General features: G+C 41.0%; 1 protein-coding gene across 1 annotated transcript in view; it reads left to right on the top strand.

The window, feature by feature from the left end:
* Window positions 1-2,785: 2,785 nt before the first annotated feature.
* cdon (cell adhesion associated, oncogene regulated) overlaps window positions 2,786-22,936 on the top strand; it is an 88,362-nt gene continuing 68,211 nt past the window's right edge. The window contains exon 1 of the mRNA XM_055028570.1: window positions 2,786-2,851. The gene's annotated coding sequence lies outside the window, so the exon portion shown is untranslated. The remainder of the gene's footprint in view (window positions 2,852-22,936) is intronic.

The raw sequence follows: 22,936 nt of genomic DNA, 5'->3' as shown, positions 1-22,936 counted from the left end.
CCTGTGATAATAAATCCAGAAGAGGCACATTGAAATCTCGGGACACACGCAAAAAGATGTTTTTAAAAAACATCAACAAATTGGAAAAACATTCAACAGCACAGACCGCTCCGTTGAGTCCGTTGGGTGGCCTTTTGCTCGGGGGGTGGCCCACGTTGGGAGTGTTGATGTGAGTATCAATTGTAGCGCCCCTCGGTGAACATGACCCCCACCGCCGCCGCCGCCTCACGTCCAAGGACACAGAAGGTGAGCTGGACGGCGGCCCGTATCAACGTGCCGCCTGTTCCAGCTGGGGTTGTGTCAGAATCTCCTGGGCGGTGCAGAACAGCCCCGTCTTTATCCAACAGGAGCTGCGTGTGGTTCGCTATCTTAAGAGAGTCATAATCACGTCGGTGATTGGGGTGTTAACGGGCCTCCGCAGCTGTTGGAGAGCAGGGAACCATGGGAAAGCATAACCAACCGCTGGCCGGTTACAGTACGTGCTAATCTCTGCAAACACACACAGGGCACATGTGTGTTTGTCCCTCTGGATACCTCAGTTTCTCACTGCATTCTGACATTCTTAGATTTGTGCAGCAAAAGAAAGTCAACTATGTTTTTTTTAACTTGTGGTTTTCTTGCAAGGAGACTTCTTGTAATGTGTATTTTCCAAGCACATGGTCCCATTTTGTTGCACAATCAAGGAGATATTTTACCTTCAGTTGGTTTGAAAATGCTTTATGTGTCAAAAACAACTCAAAAGTAATTTGACTTCACATCACAGCCATGTCTGAGTTTGGCTTTTCTGTCTCTTTAAGGCGTTACTGAACCTCAAATCAACCTTTTTATGGTAAACTGCCTAAAAGGTTTAAAGGTCTATGCGTCTGTAAATTTGTTGACATTTTAGTACAAATTTGCTTATTCTTGCAATATTTTGCCTTTAAGCTCTGACCTCTTTTAATATATATATATTTACAAATAAAAATAAACATATAAAAATGACCTTGTATATCTTATAAATAAATATAGATATTTTGGGTATTTTATTAAAACAAATTTTTTTTCTGGTTATGTAATGTAACAACAGAAAAAGGAGCCAGATGTGGTGGATGTCACCGAAACGCTGACAGCGGTAAAACTTGGACTGTATAATTTTTGGGTCCTTTAATCACCTCTGCTTTCTAATCCAACGAGCTGGAGTCCGATTAAAGCCGACCAAACCGGGAGTTTCAGCTTCAAAATTTCATGTTCTTTTGAAAACTTCAATTTTTGGATTCTAAATTAGCTGAGAAGGTCTGTCTCAGAGGAAAGTGTGCATGACCCGGATTGATGTGCTTTCTGTCCGAGCTCTGATTCATGATCAGGGTTCATCCCTTCTGAGTAAATATCAGCTTCCCAGTTTGTTGCTTTCAGCAGCTGCTTTTTGCATTCAGAGGATCCCAAAGAGAGAGAGAGCAGGATCTTCAGTGATGTTGCAGAGACGATCCGGCCCGGCCTGGCCCGGCCCGGCCCGGCCCGGCCTGTGCCAGGCCGTCTCCAGGCAGGCAGCGCAGGCTTGGTGGTCCAGCCATGTTTACCCCTCCAGCTCCAAGCGCAGGCTTGTTTAAACAAAGTGGATGCCTTCACTCGGCCCGCGGACGTCATCAGCGTTGATGTGGCTTTTCTGGAGCACCGAGAGAGCAAGAGGGAGATGCTGGCAGCTGAGAAAATCAAACTGCAGCAGCCCTTCGTCCCAGTTGTTGCAACAGATAGATGTGGGACAGAAAAGATGGTGGAGCGGCATCACAATCCTCCTGGCAGGCCAGAGCGATGTTTTGGATCCCAGAAGCGAGTCTGGCTGCCAGAGATTCAGCATTCTTCCTCTCCAGATATCTGCAGCTCCTGCTGTTTTTCCTGCAGATTCATCACCTGTTGCCTGCTCCCTGCGAGTTAACTCAACTGAACATGCAGTGAAACTCAAGGAAAAAAGAAAAAAACATATCATGAATCTGCATCAAAATTGCTTAAAAATCAGTTAAACTCTTTCAGATGGAAGAAATATCTGCTTTGTCTTGTCTTGATATGCTTCCATATGCTTTTTATTTTTTGCATGACTTTGTTTGGATAGAAACAGCACACAATCCAGATTGCTTGCTGATGTATTTTGTGGGTGAATTTAAACTATTCGCTATTCTGTAATCTTTCATTTGCCTTTGCAGGGGGGAAGAGAAGAAACCCGAAACCTAAAGATAGACTTGAGCCAAAGTCTTAGCAATGAGCGAAATTGATAACAATGACTGACACCTTTCATGATATTTAAAAAACATACAAAGAAAAGTTGTTCTTCTCTCTGTATAGTATGTTCAACAGCGTATGAGAGTCGTTGTAGATGAAAAAAAGAGTAAATTTCTGCAAAAAGCAAAAAAAAGAGAAAAAACTCACAAATGTTGGAGATTAATCCAAGAAAATTAAGACAAAAAAACAAACAAACAAGGATTTACCTGAGCTACAATTTCAAAAATTGTCAAGGAAAAAGTCAAAGGTTTTCAATATTTTTCTATACAATATCTGAGATTGATCTAAAAAAATTCTTAGTTTTTTTCTAGCAAATTTTCGACTTTACAAACTCAGAAATGTCCTCGCTTTTTCGAGAAAACGTCTGAGTTTGTCTTTTTTGGCGGAAATTTACTCCTTTTTTTCGATCTCCAATCGTCCCAATACGTCACCTAAACCTGTGCTCATGTCCCTTTAAGACGTTACGTACGTCTCCCTACGCTACGTGAACAGTTTTTAGTCACGTGACTCCAGCTTGCGACAGCGACGGAGGACGTTTGGAACGTTGCTGCGGCGGAGTTAGCCCAAATAACTGCATTTTGGGTTCGGTGAGGACGTTGTAAGTTAAGTTATTTTATACTTTTGAACTCTTCCAGTTGTGTGTTATTATTAATAGTACACATTTTATTCAAACACTGCAATTATAAAAATAATTGTGAAATACCAGTCCAGGGGATGATATGTCAGTTTTATTGTTCGTTTATCGTTATTGAGATGAATTGTTCTATATAACAATACAGGAGTGAAACCAGCTGACCAAACATACTGGGACTTCTTGGGTTGGTAGGTGATGGGCTGGACTTAGGTGAGGTTGGTAGGTAACATTGTAGAGCCTGTTCAATGCGATTTAACAATCGGGAGATTTTTTGACGTAGCTCATTTTCCTGACACCAAAAAGTATTAATTTGTTGCCCAAAAAAATATTGTACATTTTTTTAAAGAACCTAGAATGATTTTAATAGCAGTGGAGATCCAAACAGAAGTTCAAAACATGCAAAATGCGAATGTAGCTTAGTTGGTTCAATTTAGATTTTCGGAAAGGGGAAATCGGGACAAAAATCGGCATAAAATCTCTCTGTGGGAACTAGCCATTACGAGAACAAAAACAATCCCATTATCCTAATTTAATCCTGTTTAGTCCAATTAAATAAACTCGCATAGAGTTCAGTTTAACCATCTAAATTCAAATAAGAATATTTCATAAAACCCAGAATACCAAATGTTTGATGTTTAACATTAAGAAACTGAAGAAGTTACCTTTGCTTCCTTCCTTTTTGGACTATGAAGAACTATTTAAACCATTTAGCAAGGAATTTAATCCTTGGAAAATCTTCTAGTGGGCCGGTACCATCACCTATAGGGACCTCATCCATATCAGTCAAGACCATATCAGTCAAGACCAGCTGATTGACTCGTTAGTTGCTGCCATTAATGTCACTTAGATGTTCATTAATCAAAGCTCAGCTTCCATTAATGGTGAGCAACAGAGTTTAGCAAGTGGTGCTATCAGACTGCTTTGATCAAGATTCTGCCTGTTCTCTAAAACCCGTTTGGCCCCAGGTGACCCTGTGTGGCCCCCGGTGGCCTGGTCAGGTCCGATGGGACTGGGTTTTAAAAAGGGCAAATATCTCAGATGTTCTTCCTTCCTCCTGCCTCTCCAGCACACAAAAGCCAACAGAGGGCACACTGGTCTGATCCCAGCCACCAACATGAATTTTTGATCAATGGCTGGTGCCTCTAAAGGCTGTTTCCAACAGGGCTGCTCTCACCAGCCTCCCCCCACGTACTCCTCCCCTTTCCTCTCAGCCTAAAGCTCGGACAACTCCAAATGTCAGTGATGTTAGTTTAGCCATTGTACATGGCTGACCGCTTCTGAATGGGTGACTTGTCCCCAGGCCAGCCCCCTACAATGGCCTCCTTTCTCAGACCGACTTGTTCTCAGCATTTTTGCCCCCTTCACAAGGAGAGGTCTCTCTCTCTCTGCTCTCAGAGATTTTTGGCTCTGAGGAGGATGCAGGAGCCAAAATAGAGGCGAAGGAACTCCGGATCAAGAGACAGAAGGTGTAGCTCCGGGAGGAAAAAAGTGCTAAAGGTGACCCATTATGCTTCCCTGAGCAGGTTAGGATGGGCATATGGACTAAACAAAACACATTCATATTTTTTATTTTGCACAAAATCATCATTAGAAAATGAGATTTTAGTCTGATCAGTTCTACCTATTTTAAGCTTATGAAGATGGCTGCAAACAGGAGCTCAATTATACAACCGTACATTTTTGAAAAGCAGAAGTAGAGCCTCCTGCACAACCTACAAGAAGACAGCAAGTGGATTACATTTGTCTTTTTCAGCAGGCGTTGTACAGCAGTAAAACCACCGAACATACCAGAGCTTGTTCGGTTGCCAGGTGACGGACTGGGCTTTGCTGAGGTTGCTAGGTAACAGTTTGGGGTTGCTAGGTGATCTTATTTGTGACGGTACGTTCAGGAGGATTTTGAAGCGTCTCATTTTTCAGACACCATAAAACATTGATTGCCAAAGAAACTTTTTCCATTAATTTTTTTAAGCACTGGGGCCGTTTTTAGAAGTAGAGGAAAACAAGTGGAAGTACGAAAACGTCCCAAATGTGAATTTTGCATAATCCGTTTCATTCAGGAATGAATACGCATTTCCTGCAGTTTAAGAATGACAAGTGTGTAACAGTGTGAGGAGTAAACATTAGGTAAAAAATAAAGTATGTCCTCTTTAAATATAAAGTTGTTGCATATCATGATCTGGTTTTTCCCATGGTGTAAAATTTTAAACAATTTATTTAAGGCTTGAGTGTACAAAAACACAAAACAGACTCTACACTGTCATTGTTTATTAAACAAAGATGAAGCCAAAGGGAAAAAGCTGTGTGTGCTAACTACATGCCATGACTTAGTAGCTCTAAGAACTTCCTTCAGTAGCAATAACTTGAAATAGTAATTTCAAGATGACGTTATCACTCCCTGTGTGGAAAATGTTTGGTCTTTCACACATGACCGACTTTGAGCTTCAGCTGTTTAAATCTGAAGTACTTTCAGATGAATTAATGGTTAACAAAGTCTCCTCTGTCTCATCAAGTTTCACTCTAGTCGGCCTTCTGTCACCTGAAGAACATCTCCAGGATTAGAGGACTAATGTCTCAGCCAGATCTAGAGAAACTCATCCATGCGTTTATCTTTAGTCGCATTGATTATTGTAACAGCGTCTTCACAGGTCTGTCCAATAAATCAATCAAACAGCTGCAGCTGATCCAGAACGCTGCTGCTCGCGTTCTCACTAGAACCAGGAAGATAGAGACATAACACCAGTTTTAAAGTCCCTCCACTGGCTCCCTGTAGCTCAAAGAATAGTTTTTAAAATACTGTTGTTAGTTTACAAATCACTGAACGGTTTAGCACCACAATACATCAAAGATCTGCTGTTGTTGTATCAACCTTCCAGACCTCTCAGGTCTTCTGGTTCTGTTCTGCTCTGCATCCCCAGAACCAGAACCTCACAAGGAGAAGCAGCTTTCAGCATCTATGCACCAAAAATCTGGAACAAACTTCCAGAAAACTGTAAAACAGCGGAAACCCTGACTTCCTTTAAATCACAACTAAAAACACACCTGTTTAGAATTGTTTTTGAAATGTAATATGTAACAAAGTATTGTTTATCCCATCTCAACTACTACGGTCTTCTTTCAGATTGAAAATGGTTGTTGAGATGTTCTATTAGGAGTTTTGTACCATCTTTGCTCAGTGACGTAAATCAATGGGCCAGTCAATGAATGCAATCTACTGCCAATCAAATTGCTTGCGTGCAGCAGCCTATTGTACCACCAGTGAGGTGATTCTAAAAAACGGGAGGGATCAAATGGAGACAAATCTTGGTGGAGCTAACTGGGGAAAAAATTGTTAAAAGGGCCAAAGAAGCCAGCAAAACCAGCCCACATCATCAACCCTCCACCACCACTCGTGGTAGTTGGTATGACGACATCCACTGTTCACCACGGTCTACTTGGTCTATTCAAAGGACATTACTCCAGAACGTAGCAACTCTTGGTGGCCTTTGTCAGGTTGACTTTAACCATATATAACCATTTAACCATAACTTTGTTGTGAATTAATTTTTACCAACTCTTCTTGCCTGAATGACCCAGTTTGGGTCAGTCAGTTTACAGTAGAGTTGGTGGTCCACTCAGTGACGTCAAGGTCCCCAAGTCCCCTGGTTGTGATACAGACTTAAACTTTGAAGTTACTTGTTACCAGTTAGCATTATAAAATGCATTTGACTGAAATGTATTACGAAAACAAACATAAATTCCTATAAAAGAACTTGCATCTGTCAGTGTAATTGGGTTGTATTGGACTAAAACTTTTATAAACATGAAATCTGGGTCTGGTTGTCTTGAAAAGTGCCTTCTGATGACATTTGTTGTAACTTAGCGCTATATAAATAAACTAAGTTCAATTTGCTCTGGTTTTCTCCAAACATTGTGCTGCGCATCATGACCGTCTCATCTGTCTGAAGGACATTGTTGCTGAAGTCCTGTGGTTCATTCAGACACAATGTTGCAAACCTCAGCCATTCTGTGGTATTTTCTGTAGAGACAACAATTCCTCCTGGCAACTTTTTCAATAAAGCCAAACGTTCAGTGTTTTTCTAGCTTGACTATCATGACCTTTAATATGATCTGATCTTAGATTGAACTTACAAGGACATTTGTTCCTGGCAATTATCTTAAATGTGGGTATTAGAGATAAGGTGAGAATCTCCCTCATCGGGGTGGAAATCAGAGCTGGTGTTTGTCTGCTGTCGGTTGAGGTGGTTCCGGCAGCCGGGTGTCTCCTTCTGGAGGTTTTCTGGGCATGTCCCACTGGGAGGAGATCCCAGGGAAGACCCAGAACTCAGTGGAGGGACTGTGTGTCTAGTCTGGCCTGGGAATACCCTCAGGTTGCTGCTGGACGCGGGTTGTTTGTTTTTGCTCTCTTTAACTCCTTATGGTAACCGCTGCTGTATATCAATTAGTTTCTTTGCTCCATCCCATAACAAGGATGGAGTTTGCATGTTCTGTTGAATGTACCAATGAGCAGTGATTTATCTTCCTGGGACTTTTGCTTCCTTTACTCCCATGACCCGGAAATCCCTCTCCATCATTCTGCAGGAGCTAAAGAGGGACAAGGCCTCTGGAAAGAGCTGCGGCGTTCTTCCGAGCGTCGCTCTGGATGGTTTTAATTATCACAGTGTGCCTCTTTCCTTCCTTTACTCATCCATTTCTTTTGCATTTCAAGGCTTCACAGAGAAAACTGCTGAAGGGCTGTAACTTCTCTCTGTCAGCTCCTTCAAAGCCACATTTTGGGACTTGGATGCTGTTTTAAAGGATATATTTTAGTTTTTCATCTGTCACTACCAGCTTAAAGACTCTTGACAAAATTTGTTTAGGGTCTTTGTGTTGCTCAGTTAAGATTCGCAGATGATAAAAACAGTATAATCAGTCTTTATTTATAGGTCATTTCTTAAGGAGTCAGGTGTTACTCAAAGTAGTTTATAGATGTTAAAAATAGAAGGACAGACTTTTAACTATTTCAAATCCAGCAAGTAAGTTGCAATATTACCTGACGCTAATACCTGATGTTCGCAAAACAGCCAATCTATTAGCTTCTGCTGTGCTAGGACGGTTTCCATTGTGTGTATTAATGCATATTAAGGAATATTTGGTGCTTGAACTATTAAAATAGGCAGCCATGAGTCTAAAATATTAGATCCAGTCAGTATATCTACTTACTTCATAAAGACTGTATATATATATACACGTATGTTTTATTACCTATTATTTCTTTTTGACTGAAGTTTTATGCCATAGTTTTATGTCGTTGTCTGTCAAAGCAGGTAGGAAGTAACAGTTATCGGGTGGTCTGTACAAAATGTTCTGCAGCAGTTTGCTCCATTCTTTATGTGCCGTCAGAATGGTTTGGCATGTGCAAATCATTCTGTATTTGATTTGTACATGCCAAAACGTATTCATAATAATAATTAATAATATTGTATTGGGATTTATGACCCACTCTGAAAAATTTTGAACTTTAATATAGAAATCATCTGCCAAATCATACACTGAATTGAAAACAGAGCCCAATTTATACCTTTTACAGCACTTGTAAAGTCAGTGATGCATGAAGATTTACTCCTGCTTCCAAATTTATTCTGAACATAATAATCTTCACATGGCAAGATTGGGTAAATATGAATTACAGTGTATAAACACACGGTTAAGAATTTTACTTTTTTTGTGGTCAGTCCAATCTCCCTCCCAGTACAGAACAAGCAGGTGTTTGCACAAGCTGCTAGAAATATTTAATAAACTCACTTAAAATATTTATAAATGCTTTCCATTTTCCAGGCCCATAAAAGGTTTTTTAATTACAATCCACTGGAAAAATAAGAAATCTGTCCATTTACACCAACTGTCTCTGCTGATGGACCGCATGTCATGACTGTTCAATAATTTGGAAGTTTTATTTTTAGGAGCCATTTCCTGATCTTCTATTCCCAATACATCTGCCTCAATTGACTGGCATGCTCTCTAGCATTTCCCATTTTGACTTGCGGCTGAGAGAAACGGATCTCTTTCTCCAATTATATTTGCACCCCAGCTAAACAGGAATTACCAATTAAAAGTCCTTCATAGTTTCCTTGTTGTTTATGGGATAGCAAATTGACTCTTGATGGAAGATTGTTTTTTTTTCTCAAAATTACTCCTTTTCACTCAAAATCTTTGTGAATGTAACTTGTGACGTGTTTTTTTCAATCTGTTAATTAATGAAATAAACAAATAAATACAGATAAAAGATGATATTCTGCATTTCAAAAAAGTTGATCTTGTTGTGGAAACTGCTGATTCTGGATGACAAGTAAACAACAAAACCCTTATCTTTTCCAGCAGCCATTGTAGAGGGCATAAAACTGATCAAATGTGCTGGAACTCAGATTGGGTAGCTAGGAAATGGGCAGAACTCTGCTGGGGTTGCCTGGTAATTGGGAGTGCTTCGCTGTGGTTACGAGTTCAGTGCCTGCTGATTTGTGACATGACTATTTGATTTGATTTTCTTGCTGATTTGTGATGTTATATTCCAACGGATTTTGAAATGACTAATTTTCCAGACACCAAAGAACATTAACTTATTCTTTTTAAGCTCTTGAGTTGTTTTAGAAGCAGGAGAAACCCAAATGAAAGTATAAAAATGTGGAAAATATGAGTTATGCATAGTCGGCCTCTTTAACTTTGAGAAAAGTACTAAAAACAAAAAGCTTAAAATGTTATTTAATGACTGATGGGAGTTTTTTTCTTCGCTGTGACACATTTTAAATGAAATTTGGTGTCTGTGGATGAGCCTGGGGTGCTGCCATCTGCTGAGCGGTCTGGGTTTTAGCTACAGCGGTGGGGTCAGATGCGTCCACATCTGGAGGACACATGGTTAGTGAAGACAGATGCATGAGGGGTGAGAGGTCACCCTGACTCTTTAATCCAGAGTGAAGATGAAAAGTGAAGAACAACAGACATGAGCAAACGTCTGGAGTGGCTCCAGGGGAGAAGGAGCGTCTGATCTGCTGCTATCGGGTCAGGATGCCATCATGTTGGCAGAAAAAAAGAGACGAAACGCCCAGGTAGCTCAACAAATGTTTTATTCTCATTTTCTATTAATTATAATAATATAGTAAATGTACTTGGTAAGCTAGCATGCTTGCGCCTGGCCTGTGTTTCCCTTTCCTCCTCACTCTGCTCAGACATGTTTCTCTCTCCCTCCCTAAAATTCCCTTCTTTCAGGGAGAGGTCACGGGGTCAGGGACTTCGACCTCCCCTGGGGGCGACTGCAGGACCCCCGCCCTCCTAACCCTCCTTAAGATATGGGAAGTGGCTGCCCATTTCTTTATTTTGTACACACCTGAGTCCGTTGTTCCTCCTTGGATTGCCTGACACAGTGCAGATGGAGCCGCTGGATCCGGTTTCCGACCCCGTTTTGGATCGTTAGGACGGATCAGTTAGCTTTAGCGTCGTGGATTTGTTGTGCGGGTGGAGAGAAAACACTGGGAAAATGTAGAAATGTCTCAAAAATCTGATTTTGCATGAAAAATCAAACCAATGTAAAGATTACAGTTTCATCTCTTTGTTTTTGGGGGATTAAATCAGCAAAAACAAAGATGGATGAGGCAGTTGCTTCCGAATAATTCTTTGGTCTTTTTGAGCTTTTCTCTTGCCAATTTCATTTTAAATGAAGTAATTTTGATCTGAGTCATTCAGAGCATAAAAACGATGTAAATTAACAAGCCTTAACAATAGTTGTTTGTTTTTAATTTTACGTAGTTAATTACATTTTGTTAAGATGGCAAAAGATTTTGTATTTAACAGGGTTTTTATGTAAAATAACAGAAAAAAAGACTTATGAGGCTCTATTTGTACTTCAAAAGTAGAAAATATCCCACAGCATGACAGTTTGGTGCTGCCACCACCGTGTTTGACAGTGGGAAAGGAGTGTTCAAAGGTTTCTGTAGCTCAAAAGTTAAAAGGGGCACCACAAAGTGCCATTTTATAGCACAATCAAGTAACAATTCAGGTATTTTAAACATTAAAACACCTGAACACATTTAAACAACTTTTCGTCGACTCAGACTGAAAGTTTCTGTTTGGTTCTGGTGTTCCTCTCTTTCTGGTGTGTTTGTTCCACCGCTGGCTCGGCGTCAGGACCGCGTCGCCATGCGCTGCCTTCAGGGGCCAAGAAGAGCTTGTTCTCTTTGTTGAAGAACTGAGGAGTTGTCAGTTTGTGTTTTGAGCTCGGATTTCAAAGGGTGGATGCGATAAGACTCATGGCTGAGAATCTTTATAGCTTTTTATCGCATGTCTTTCTGTTTGCTCCCAGAGCAGGAGCTCTGAAACGGTTCAAGAAACTAATAAGAAAACAAAAATGTCCCTGTAAACGTCTGACTTTAGGTGGTTTAGCAGGACTTTAAGTTGGATATGAGATTCCAGCCCTCAGTCGGTGGCATTCCTTTCTTCCTAAAATTCAATTATCTTTTCCCATTTCACTGTTTTTGTTTTCTCTTACACGCTCATTTCCTGTTTTTGAGCCACACCAGACAATCAACAAACCCCCTATAAGCATGAGAGTATAAATGCTATTTACAGCCTCAGGGGGATACCTGTCCTTCCTCAGTGCTCCATTGTGATTGCCGTAGTGACACCAGAATACCACAGAGCCGAGGTCCCGACCTCCTCCTGCCGCACCATGAAAGCCCTGACCTCTGACCTCTGCACCTGGAGATGAAGGTCACAAAACCCATTGCCGCCGATTAGAAAGTGGAGGAGGTGATGGAAAAGCTGGCAGAGGTGGCTTTTAGTTGTTGCCGAAATGGCTCTTTCCCAGGGTGGCACCTCAATGGGGGCAACCAGCAGAACTATGCAGCTCTACTTTTAAGCAGATATCAGCAAAATCATTCAAAACCTATGGCTGTTGATTAGGAAGAGATGTTGAAATGGTGAAAAAGGAGGCAGAAGTGCTTTTTAGATATCTGGAACATGACTCTTTCCCAGGGTGGCATTACCACCAGGTGCTGAGGGGCGGTAGAAGGCATAACAATGGATCTTTACTTTGTTAGATCCATTTGATATTGCCCACATGGCTCTAGCCCAGGGCAGCACTATCACAGAGATTGAGGGGTGGTAGAAGACTAAACTATTTTATGAAGGCTTCGTAAAAGCTAACTGGAATGATTTGCATTATAATAAGATTGGAATAAAAACGTATGATTTCATGTTGAGAATTTAAAAAATATAAAATGAATTGACTTTCCCAAGACATTTATTCTTAAATTTCTCAAAACAAAGTTACTAATAATTGTCCATCCACTCATCCATATGTTGTCTAATGGGTTTTGTAAGCAGGGTGGACAGTTCAAGCTGGACTGCCACTTCAGAAAGAGATAAAAATAATAACACAGAACTAATATAAATAATGGCCTGTAGGCATTTCTTCTTCATGTCATCCTCTTCCCGACCTGGAAAATCACTTCTAAAACATCACCACACTTCCCAACCCCGAGCAAGCGACGCAGCTAAAAACAGTGTTTTGCTTAAAATAAAGAAAATTCATGAACCGTGAATAACATCATCCGCGGACGTCTTGTTAGCACAGCAGCGGATTAATTTACAGCGTCGGTTCCTCAGACCGATCACATGTCAGGCTGTTGTTACAGAAATAAAAACCTCAGCACTCTCAGGCGTTGGGGAAGCAGACTCGTCGTAATCGAGCTTCCAGCTTCTTAAGCTGCTTTAGTCCATAATTACACAGCTTTAATGTTTTTACTCAAACTTAGCCATGTAATGGTCCAGCTGGAGCCTGAGTGTAACTGAGGAAACTGTGTGCTTTTGTTTGATGAGGATATCACAGAATCACTCAAAGGGGACCTAATAGCCAAATTTCATGTTTTCATCCTTCCAATTGGGTTTCTAAAAACAACCCAAGTACTTTAAAAAATAGGTATCGTTTCAACTACTTATTTAAAATTAAATATTTGGTGTATTTCCAGATACCAAATACTTTTTGGTATCTGGAACGTTTCAGATATCAGAGACCTGAATAAATAGTTATGTCACTTGAACTTCACATTAAATTCACTGTTTCAATGTGAATCAAAACACATTAATTCCAATGTGTTTTTACACATGAATTTCAACTCAAGGCAATAATGTTGCTCAATATCAAAACAATCGGCACTTATGGAATCATAAATGTTCCTCTTTTTTTTCTCGCTTTATTTTCTAAAAGAAATTCCAAATGGGAAAAAATATTTTTTAAAAATGACTTTTATTTAATGATGAGATTGTGGTCATAATATTAGCAGAGGAAAAGCACAGTTTTATCACAATGTCTTAAAATTATGAGAAAAAGCCTTTTTAATATGTAAAAAAAGCTTGTATAACCAAAACTGGTTCCCGCCCAGGGGCCTTTAATCTTCTAACTCTGGCCCTGTGCCTGAATACCAACAGATTCTCTACTTAGTCCAGCAGTTTTCAAACCATCTGTTGCAATAATAAACTATATTTCCAGAGTTTTTCTCCGCACTGGAACAACTGGTTCCTTTCTGGTTTCCATCTAAGCGAGCAGACTTTGCTGTTGTTTGCTTTGCGCTGTCAGTCGGACGTTTGGTGCCAAGGTGCCAGTTTGAAGCGTCCGCTGCCGCTCTCCGGCTGATTGTCTGCCTGGCAGCGGCCCTCCGAGTCGCCCACCTGTCCATCACTGTTTGTTTGCCTGTCCTCTGGCCTGGCGGCTGCTGGGCCAAACCAAAACCATCTGCCCTGTGCCTGGCCCTCGTCCCGTCTAACTGTTATTGCAGTGTAAACCACGGAAACCCCGGCGCTTTGGCACACTTCTGCATTGTATCGGAGGCGTGAAAGGAGCTCGACTGGACCAGAGATTCTCCTGCATGCTTCGGAGAATCAGGTCATTGAATCTTTTTCCATAAACGACACACTTAAATATATTTCTAACTCACTTCCACATAGATAAAAACTGAAAACTGCACATTTCTGTACATCTGTCAAGCTATATATTATATGAGGACTCAATGCTTTGGCAAAATAAAGTTTTTACACCTGATAGTCTGGTAGCTTTTATTGAAATAACAAAAAAAGGACAACATAAGTAATCAGGGAGCAGTATACAATATGTCCATTTGTATGACAGTGAAGAGTCATTTGAATTAAATATTGTTTAATACAGATTATGTTTTAATACCTGGAATTAAATGGATCTATGCAGCAAGTCCTAAATCCTTTAAATTATGTTTTTAGTTTATTTGTGGAAAATTGTTTTTACTTTTAAATTTACCAGAAAGGCAAAAAAGAAAAGGAGACCTGTACAAAAGAAGGGCGTCTCAGTGAAATAAATGCACATTTCCCGTCTCTTGGGATTTGGATTGCTGACGTTTTGTTGAGAAATTGATTCTTTCCGTCACTAATTTATCACAGATCGTATCACACCGATCGTCTACAGTTGGGATGTTTTCTTGTTCAGCTGCTGCAGTTTGCTTTATAAAATCCTTTTATAAATCTGTTCCTCTCCTCGCCTGTGGGGGCACTACAACAGAAACTACTGAAGGAAGCAACAGAAAAAGCTCTGAAGAAGACACTGAGCGTAACTTCCTTCATCACAAAATGCAAACACAAATGGAGCTACGTCGGATTTTAGCAGTTGCAGGATTTCTCTTTTGTCTTCGGCAAACACAAGAAGCCATTTGTCCAGCTAACGCTAGACTAGCATGTTTGTTTTGGTTGTATTTACCCAGAATTCCCTGCATTGTACTCCACGTCCTGCTTTCCAGAACACTTATAGCAGAATTCACTTCAACCAAATCGAGACTGAGGTTTTTTAAGACCAGAATTTGCCTTTTTCTGTCCAATCTGATGGTACAAATTTAGACGTAAAAAAAACCTGCTTCAATGAAGAGGAGGTTAAATTTTTCCCTATATATCAAACGGCTCATAGTAGGGATAAATTAACTAGTTTTCAGGTGTCAAAGCCTCCAGTTGCAAATGATTCTGTGAGTTTCTTCTTTTGAGTAAAACCTTTAATTAGCTTTTTCTAAATTCCTGATAACTTCTGGATTAATTATTTTCCTCTCCACCAAATGCAAAAGCAACTTTAAACCTCTCCATTGCCCTCTGTTCACAAACTCCTCAACTGGTCTCTGCTTTTTTATTATTATTATTATTATTATTATTGCTCTTCTCCCCTCACTTGTCTTTGTTTGAAAACGTCTTTCAATTTCCTGGGCAGCGGCCTTCAAAGGGAGCCGGCGGGAGGGCGCTGGGGGCTGAGCGGGATGCCAGAGGCTCAGTGACAGCTGGGAGGCAGGAGACTCCGAGTCGAGATCAGAGGGTTTGAGTTTCTGACCGCTGCAGACACACTGTCATTCTCCGAGCTGCTGCCCCTGCTGCTTTCTCTCACACACACACAGAAAGTCAGGACTAACAGATGAGACCAGGCACTCGGGCACAATTTCATCTGCACAACTACAGTTAGCTGTTAGCTGCAATCATTTTTGTGTGGAAGTAATGATACGTTTGCTACGAAGTGATAAATGAAGTAAAATCATTATAGATGCTAAGAACAGTGTATTTCTACATTTAAACGTCAAACTTCACTGTTCATTAGTTATGCACGTGGCTTACCAAAGTTGAAACCTTTCTTGGTGTGGCGGATACACTTCTGCTTTTTAGTTTAGCGCCTTAGCTAAGTGTTTAGCACATTTAGCTTCCCCCCAAAACATTTTCCTAATCAATTGTGTAGCTCTAGTTTACTTTACTGTTTGGTAATGTTCACTTGAATAACATTTGACATCCTTTAAGTTTTGCTTATAAACTATAAAGTTTATGTTTATGCTCTTATTTTGAAGTTGGGACTCTGTTTCCCCCTCACATTCTCTCTTTTTCCTGTATTTCTCCTTTATTTACTCCAGCAATCTATTATGGGGGGGTAATCACTACTTTTTCTTATCTTTTTCTTTATTGGATTCTCTAAAGCTTGCCTTGGCAGTTTGACCATCTAAAACGCTGCTGTAATTTCAATAAAACTTTTCATCACCTCGTTCCCATGGAGCAAACACTTTCTCAGGAACACCTGTCCTGACTCCACACCCTTCATCGCGCCGCTAAAGGTCTTCTGAGGCTGCAGAGCGACTTGCAACCTCCAGCTTTTATTCCCAGCTGATGATGTAAGTGCTGAGGGAAGAGTGAAAATAATCTTATTCAATTTACATAATGTGTTGACTTTGGAAGCGAAACCGTTCTGCTGGAAGGACCGCAGAACCTTCTCTCTGGCAGCGCTCTCACTCAACACATTTTAGTGATTAATGTCCTCAAACAGACTTGAAACATCTGTCCCACTTTCCCATCCAACTGTGTTTGGCTGCTGCACACGGCTCTGCAGCTTTAAAGGTGCCCAATTATCCTTCCTTGAACATGTTAAGATGGATCCGTGGACTATTCAAAACACGTTTGGACAAACTCTCTTTGATAATGAGATTTTAGTCTGCTCAGTTCTGCTTATTTTGAGACGTTTTAGGGTCTCTGTCACTTCAAATCCAAATAATGTGCTGCTGGCCACGCCCCCCCCAGCTCAACGTTTCTCATTTCACGATCCGCAGCATCGGCTAATTCGCGCATGTGCTAAAAGAAGTAATTGCAAGGATGGCATTTTTATTACTTTTTGTATGTGATTGTAAAAATAACGATTGAAAGAGAAGAACAAGAACTAAAGAAACAATTTAACTACATTTTGATAGATTTTAAAATAAATGTATGTGACATTATTAATTAGTGTTTTCCATTTTTAGTTAGTCATCAGATTTTTTTTTTAAAGTCTGTTTTTGACTGTGATGAGCCCATGTGCATTTACAGACCAGTCCACAATTCATTACTGTATTATGACAGTTATTAATCATTAAAAGAATGATAACATTGTCTAGGAAAGTAGGTATACTTGTAACAAAAATACTTTAAGTTATAGAAATAAGTATACTTAAAATTTGTTGATGTAAATTTTAGGACTAATCCATCAGTATTTCTTCATACAGCTTAAAACCAGCTAACCAAACGTCTGCTGGGGTTGCCAGGTAACGAGTGGAACTCTGCTGGAGTTTCTAGGCAACTAGCTGGGGTTGCCAGGTAACGAGTGGAACTCTGCTGGAGTTTCTAGGCAACTAGCTGGGGTTGCCAGGTAACAGGCAGGACCTGCTGATTTGTTACGTCACATTTTTTAAATGGCTCGTCTTCCAGATACAAAAAACATAAACTTTTTTTAAGCACTTGGGTTGCTTTTAGAAGCAGTTGAGACTCAAATGGCAGAATAAAACCTTGAAAACATTTAAATTTCACATAATAGGCCCCCTTTATGAAAGGCTCAGTTTGTCTTCCGGACAGCTTTATAGCATTCGAAGGGACCACTTTAAAGCAGTATCTCTGTACTGAACGGCTCAAACAAATCCCCCCAGCAGTGGGTAAAGTGTTGCCAGGCTGCTCCATCGATGCCGTAAAATGACATCAGCAACCACAGAGCGCTGGTTTGCCCATGTGAAAGTGACCCGGGATAAACCGAGGATCTGTTCAGAAAGGCTCAGAAACCTGCGCATTCCCCACGCATCTCGCACTGTCAAGAAAAAATATGCAGGAGAGTTAGGAATGAAGGAGAGACGGAGGGGGGAGTAGAGCTGGAAAGGAAGGAAGGAAGAAAAAAGTAGGTGAGCGAAAGAGGGGCAGAGAAAGAGAAGGGGGGGAATGGTCTTTGTTAAGCCCTCCACATCTGGCTTCTATTAGGTTGTGGGGGCCGCTAAAATAATGTTTTTCACCAGACAAGCCTTTCTGTGCTATAAATTACCCAGCAGCCACTGTGCCTTCCTGACTGAAACTCTTTCAGTGGGCCAGTTTTTGTTTCTCAGGCGGTCCGGCCCCCCCTCCCCAGCCTCGCTCTCACCCTGTCGGCTGACTCCATTTCAAAACTCCCTCTCAGCTTCCTGTCTAGTTTTCAAACTTTACTGTTCTCATATTTTGGATTATTTACATCCTTGTGGGTCAGAAGGCTGAGTTTGCACCGCAGTAAAGCAGAGAAATGCAGCATTGAGTCTGTTAAACAAGATTCCCGTGGCTTCATGCAATCATATGCTGCAGAACAAAGATCCTGCCGTCAAAAAAAGAAACAAAGTGTGTTTTCTGGCTCTAATGACCATTAATACAAGGAGGAAGTTTTAAGAATATCATTCCAGCTGTGAAGCACAGGGTGGCTGCATCATGCTGTGGGGTGTTTGATTACAGAATAGACTAATACACTTTACAAAATAAATGACAACATAACAATACTAATCATAAATATTAGCTCTGCTAGCACTAATGTGCTATACCACCATGCTGTTTAAAGGAAGCTAATGCTAAAGCGCTAACTTCAATTCAAATTATAAGACTAGAACCAACGAGCACCAATTTAATTTGACTTTATAATAATTCAGTGTTTTTATTTGGAGAGGAAATGCAACTGCTGCGTAGACAGTCTTTGACCCCTTCAAAATAAGAGCATGAAAATAAACATTTGACTACAGAACATTCTTCAGTCTCTAACTAAAACTTTAACAAGGATGTCAAACTTTCTTCAAGTGAAAGTTTAAAAACAGGCAACTAAATTTAGCAGCTAAGCTAAGTGTGCTAAACATTTTGCTCAGGCTTACAGCTGGAGCAATAGTTGAAACATTTAAATAAAAAACAAAAATAAAAACTAGAAATGTGGCAAACCAGGATCTAGGTTCATCTTACCGCCAAGCACAGTTCAGATGATTATGTCAAACAAATCTGCACTTGTGAATTTAGAGAGAAAGTATCGCCTTAACTTCGAGTTTGGGCTTGTATCTCGCGGCGTTTAAAATCCACACGAGGATACATAAGGAAGTGAAGAAAAGAGAAACACCTCATTTACATCCCGTTTCATAAACAGACCTTAAACTTCACTGCTTGCATCAGACTGTGTCGTATTTCACCCACTCAGTTTGTTCCTGTCGAGTCTGATCATTACCAGGGGTGAAGCAGAGTTCAGTGTGCAGAAGCGCATAAAATTAGTGCAGGTATGGAGCCGGAGCCATGAGGTCTAAAGGCCACTGAGGGGGCCACAGGCGGGAGGAAGGAGCGCCGGGCGGCGGGTCAGTGCTTCTTCACCAGGAGAACCAATTAGATGAATCAGAACTGACAGCCAAGGGATGAAAGGAAGACGCCTCACCGATGTGCAAATTAAAGAAGTAACACTGACCTCACCAAACTTGATTCTGCAGCCATTAAGCACCTGCTCCAGAGGCTTCCTCAGCACATCTGCTCTGAAACCAGAGACCACCGGGATGTGGAGGACTTTCTCCAAAACACAAGACGAGTCGACCAGAAACAGTAGTAAAACACGACTGGAGAGGTTTTAGGTGCAGGGTTGTGCTGATTGCTTTGGGTTTTTGGTGCTAGAAAAAAAAAATTACCAAATATTTTTGTTCTAGCTTCTAGTCCAAAATCTTAGTACGCTTAAAACAATATAACTTTTCAACAAGATCTAGGAGCTTCTTCTAAATCAACTACTTATGGTATCCTAAATCTTTAGTGGTTTAGGATACGTCTATTGGTTTATTACACGTTTTGAACAAAATCATTCCTAGATAATGAGACTTCAGTCCGGTCAGTTCTCCTTTCAGAATGAGCCGGTTTCGGGCGTACTGTCTCTTTAAATCTAAATAAGCTGCTGCTAGCCACGCCCCCAACTCAACGTTAGTATACGACCATCTATTGTTACTTTTATTTTACCTCAAACTCTCAAAAAACAACTGAGAATAGGAACCGTTTGCCTTCTGTTATTACATCAATTTCTGATTTTGTAACATTTAAAAAGAACCTTAAAAAATCTATTATGAAATAATACTGAATTGAAAAAATGAATAAATCTCTACTCAAAATGAAGATAGTTTGGTTTTCATTTCTCTTTAAAATCGTTAAAATTTGGTGTTTGTTGCACTTTTTTCACAAACTTATTCTTGGATAACAAGATTTCAATGAGCAGCCAGTAGAAACACAAATGGAAGCACAAACGCATGTAAATGTTGCAGTGGGTCACACAGTATTTTACTTAAGAGGTAATCGAGTGAAGCCTTGTGCTTTGCACCAGCTTGGGGTTGTTTTTGTCTAAAATCCTAATGAGTCATATTAAAGTTTGAGATTGTAAAATAAAACCAAGGTACTGCTTCCACAGGCCCACCAACCATCACTCCTGAAAACGTATGATATTCTAGATCAGCTTGAGTTGTTAATTTATACATTTCTGTTCGTCTGGATGGACGTCGGATATCCTGAAGTGAATCAATGACTGAAATGGACACATTTCAGCACGTTGTAATTCTAGCCGGTCACGGCCTGTTATCTGGGCCGAGGGGATGTCATCCCTCCGCGGACACCGGTGCCCCGACTGTCTGTGTCTCTATTATCTCTATTACTCCATCCCATAATTACCTTCTGAACTCCAGCCAGATGTTGAAAGAGAACCTGTTGAGATGGGCCGGCCGTCTGGAAGCCGATCTGCTCCGGTCTGAGAGACTCATAACTTTACCAGCAGTGATTTATGGCGTTGCGTATCTGCGGTGTACTTATCTGGCACTGGAAAACAGCCGTTGCTTTGGCTATCTGCTATCAGGACGCCTGTGTATCCTCCGGCTGCCAGAGTTTATCTCTGCTTACAGCGGGAATGTCTAGATAACAGATGAGGAACAAGATAGACAGTTTGGATGGCAGGCTATCTTTGAGCTCGTCCCAGTTTATCCAGTATAAAAACGACCTGTCGAAGACCAGATGTGCCGCTTACCTCCATATTTCTGGAGCCCGCATTGAAAAGTAATCGAGTCAAAGTACATACATACAGTAAGAACACTTTCACTTTTTTACTTGAGTGAGTAACAACGTGCGCCATTTTTATGGGGAATACTGCAGATAATTTCTGTTTCTATTGTTTATCCTCTGGAAACTGTTTACACTTGGAGTTGCTTTTTGAACCTTGAATAAATCATTGATTACTTTCAAACAAATAAAAAAACGGAATGTGACGTGAATGTAAAAGTACAAAATACAATTAAATCCAATTTAAGTGGATGCAAAATTCACAATTGGTATGTTTCTTTTTTTTTTTTTTACTTCCATGTGCTTTTCATCTTAAAAAAAACAGCTATTTTTTGTGCAGTAAATTAATGTTTTTTTGGTGTCTGAAAAATGAGCCGTTCCCAAAACCTTCCCAAAACCCCCTGCCCCCCCCCCCAGCTGGTTTTACCCCTGTTTGCGCTGTACAATGGCTGCTAGGAGACAAGTGTTTTGTTGCTGACTTACCAGAAACCACTTGCTGCTTTCTTGTTGGTTGTGCAGAAGGTTCTACTAATGCTTTTCAAAGATGTATGGTTGCATAATTGTTTGGAGCCATGTCTAGCAGCAGCTAACTTGGATTTAAAGTGACAAGATGCCCTAAAATAGCACAAAATGGGACAAAATGAGAAGACTATAATCTCAATATTTAAGAATAATTTTGCGCTAAAAGTTTAATGAACATGTTTTGTATCCTAACCTGTTCCAGGATGCTTAGGTCACCTTAAAGTAAAATACAAATACATGAAAAATGTACTTAAGTACAGTAAAGAAATATCTCGCTGCATCCCACCACTGACTCTATTGGATTATTTGAGATGGAGGTGTGTGTGTGTGTGTGTGTGTGGGGGGGTGTGTGTGTGTGTGTGTGTGAGAGCAGGGAGAGCTACTCTTGCATGCGGGGGTCTAAGATATCAAAGCAGAGGGCTGAGGAAGGGTGGATGCAGCAGGCGGTTTCTCTGGGTGGGGGTGGGCTTTTGTCTGCAGGCCTCCACCAGGACGCCTTGAAAGGATCGCCGAACAGACGCATTCGTCGCGGCTCCCAGCTCTGGCCGTCTGATTGGCTGTGGCTGGCGGGCAGATGTTGGAGTTCCTGCAGGGGGTTCGGATGAGTCCAGCTCCTCGCTCTCACACCACGGGACGGTCATGCAGCGCCGCTGGCTCCCTCTCTCTCAAACGCAACCTGCCGGAGCCGGGGGCTCGCAGGGCTCCCAGCACACAACGCTCGCTTGAGCGACTCTCAAAGACAGACGCACATTTGCCACTTCGTCTTCCTCGCATCAAAGATGAGCGTGAACGCTTCGGCCCGGAGCAAGTCTGCAACTGAATTTTATTATGCGTGTTAACTGACCATGTGTTGAGCCACTTGAAGGTCCTATTGACAGACTAAACATGTTGTCAGGGGTCACAGCTCTGCGCTGTCACTGAAAACAGATTACAACGTCACATGGAGCTACGCAGATAAAGTTGGCTCCCACTTCAGGGAAATGGCTAACGTTTGATTCCACCTGGTTCTTCAGCATCTTTAAAATGAATTTTAAACATAAAGAACTGAAAATTAAATGGCTCATATTAAGTCCCAAACTTCATGACAAACATTCTCCTTCTGCAGAGCGAAAATCTGATGCAGTGGTCATTGGTACTTATCGGTAGTTCGGTATTCACAGATTTTTCTGCATGACCCAGCTTCAAATTACTGCTGCATGTAAGGATATTTTCACACATGATAGTCCGGTAGATTCAGAAAGATTGGAGACCAACATTGCTACTTTTGTTACATTTTCCGTTGCTGCGGTTCCCTTTCTCACTGCACTGTGTCAAACAAACCAAACTAATTTAAATGCATGTTCCCCTCCTCGCCTCTGGTGGCGCTGCAACAAGAACCACTGCAGGAAACGACACAAAAACCTCTGAACAAGACACTGAGCACAACTTTCTTCTTCACAAAATGTCAAAAATGGAGTGACGTCAGATTTTAATTTTTTTTTTGGTTTTTTGCAAAAGCCATTTCTCTGGCTAGCGTCGGACTCTTTCGTTTGTTTTGGTTGCATTTACCCAGAATGCCCTGCGCGTCAGTCCACTTCCTGCTCTCAAAGTGTTCTGTGGTCCGCTTGGTGTTCACATACGCATCCAAACTGCACCAGAGTTCACTTCAACTGAACTGAG

Source organism: Poeciliopsis prolifica, unplaced genomic scaffold, assembly GCF_027474105.1.
Source record: "Poeciliopsis prolifica strain line A6 unplaced genomic scaffold, Auburn_PproV2 SCAFFOLD004, whole genome shotgun sequence".
NCBI lineage: Eukaryota > Metazoa > Chordata > Actinopteri > Cyprinodontiformes > Poeciliidae > Poeciliopsis > Poeciliopsis prolifica.
Note: the sequence above shows the minus strand (reverse complement) of the source record. Positions and strands in the feature narration are given on the sequence as shown.